At 46.6% G+C, this 2404-nt stretch overlaps 1 pseudogene; it reads right to left on the bottom strand.

Annotated features, from left to right (window-relative positions):
• The window catches only part of LOC132874776 (von Willebrand factor D and EGF domain-containing protein-like), a 49400-nt pseudogene extending 47311 nt beyond the window's left edge, over nt 1–2089 (bottom strand).
• Nucleotides 2090–2404: the final 315 nt, after the last annotated feature.

Here is a 2404-nt window from a genome sequence, read left to right as displayed (position 1 = left end):
ATAATCCAACATGACTAAGAAGGAAATGTTCGCATGCAGAAAACACCAGAACTTTACCACCAGAACCGGAGTGTATGTTGATGGATGAAGCGTCTAATTATTCTTTTTCCCCCAAAGAAAGCGAGAGTGAGGCAAAAATTCCAGTGTGATGCTCCTTAATAATTCTCAGCTCCTTCATATTTTCCCGACCGTACAGACTCCAGTCCCGCCTTCAGCTTTCTATTGGCCACTATTTGTGAATTCAGTCCTCAATCCTTCTTTCCAGACCGGTCTGAGGTCTGTACTGACCCTCGTACCGTCACTCTCTTGCTGTGATGCGTCTCATGAATCTTAACCTGATTGGTCAACTCCAGGCCTAAAGTCTTGATTGACAGCTAGGGGCGTGTCTCTGGCAGTTGCTCATTGCACATGTCAAAGGTCATGAGATGGTTGTCCTGTCGTGCTGCTATGTCACAGGACGCCGGATAGTGACGACTCCCACAATCCCACTGACGCACCTCAACCTCAAACACTCGACTCGTGCTCTTATAGACGACAAACGGACCGCTGTGCTGATTCTCAAACCACCTGGAGGAGGGAGGGACAGGGACAGTGTGTGTGTGTGTGTGTGTGTGTGTGTGTTAGCAGGTGTAATTCATAAAGTTCATCATGATGTGATCCTACATCGATTCTTTTAGCCAACGACCCGATGAGTTTCGACGCCCCAGAATTTGCCCCGATGTGATTCAGTCTGATTCTGGGGTCTGCAGTCGGCATGAAATTACACCATCAAATTTCACACAGTCAGTTACATCTCTGCGAACCCACCATAGACATGTAAACACAGACGCCGCCTTCTGCGTCTAGACAGTAGCCGAGAATAAAGATGCCTCATTCATGTGCTGCGTTTAACTGTACCAACAGGTTTACCGTCCAAACGAGATCACATGGGATTACCTTTCACAGGTCAGACTGGAAAAATACTTTATTTTACCAAAAATTGTTATTGGAGACATTTTATAGCCTATCTGCACGGCATTTAATGAAAGTGATGCGGAGACGGCACGGCACGGCTTCAGCAGCGTAAGCACAGCGCATTATTCTACACGATCCCCGCTGAGCTCCAAAACATGCCTTGATGTGTAGATATCGTTAGTAGCCTACGATAGTAGCAGCGGAATAAAAAAAAAAAGTTTCCGATAGCTTGATTCCGGTATAGGCCTGCTGCATGTTGAGGAAATTTAGGTCACACCTCCCACGGAATATTGACGTGTATTTCGCACACTATTTATAACCATCACATTAAAAGTTATATGTGTTGTTTTGATGCCTGTTTGTTTCCCAAATATATACGCGTGTGTGTGTTAATGGGTGAATAAAAGGCATGGAGTTAAATATTATTGTAGAAAGGGGTTTTATGAAGTTCAGTCCATTTACTTGCATTGGTTTACGGGGAAGATTTGCCACATCCAGTATGGCGGACACTCTGACGTATCCCAGCAACGGGCCACCAGCTCAATGCGGCGTCTATGTTTATATGTCTATGGTGGAACAGACGTGAAAATAAATACGCATACACTGATGTTTGTGTGTTACATCGATGACACCGGATTGTCTGCTATTTCCACGACACATCAATACAGACCGATACAGATCAATGGATTGTTGCACCCCGAGTGTATACGAGTGTGTGTGAGGTGTGTATACTACGCTGGAGGTTTGTATACCTGCGATCCGAGGTGAGGACGTGAGGATCAGTGAGAGAGTAACAGCTGCTGGTGGAGACGTCTGAACCAGAACCTGAGAGAGAGACAGAGAGAGAGAGAGAGAGAGAGAGAGAGAGAGAGAGAGAGATAAACAGAGGTTACACATCAGAAACACAGTGTGTGTGTGTGTGTGTGTGTGTGTGTTCTCTCCAGAGAAGTGGAGCTGTATCACTCAGTTTTACTCTCAGCTCACTGGTGCAGTTTCCATCCCGAGTGAAATCAGTGACAGTGGTGAGTGTGATGACACCACAAGCACACACACCTTCACACACACGTTTCTCACACACACGAGACTCGAGCTCAGTGGGACAGGACGAGAGAGCCACATTCGGAACCAGCAACATCAGACCTGAATCTGAAACAATCAACCAGAGTGATTGATTGTCTGTCTCTCTCTCTCTCTCTCTCTCACACACACCTGGCTCGTGGGTGCTGTGTGTTAACTCCAGTGTTGTTCGGGCTCGGAGCAGATGATTGGCACGGTGCTGTGCACAGCAAGTGTGTGTTAAGTTGCATCCTCACGGCTGTACAGAACCTCAGGAACAAACTGAACTCACACACAAACACACAGGGCCTGATTTACTCAGAGTGTGTGTGTGTGTGTGTGTGTGTGTGTGTGTGTGTGTGTGTGTGTGTGTGTGTAGGAACAGCACAGATAC

This window comes from Neoarius graeffei, chromosome 27, assembly GCF_027579695.1.
Source record: "Neoarius graeffei isolate fNeoGra1 chromosome 27, fNeoGra1.pri, whole genome shotgun sequence".
In the NCBI taxonomy this organism is placed as follows: Eukaryota; Metazoa; Chordata; class Actinopteri; order Siluriformes; family Ariidae; genus Neoarius; species Neoarius graeffei.
The sequence above is the reverse complement of the archived record's forward strand: the minus strand, read 5'-3'. Positions and strand labels throughout refer to the sequence as shown.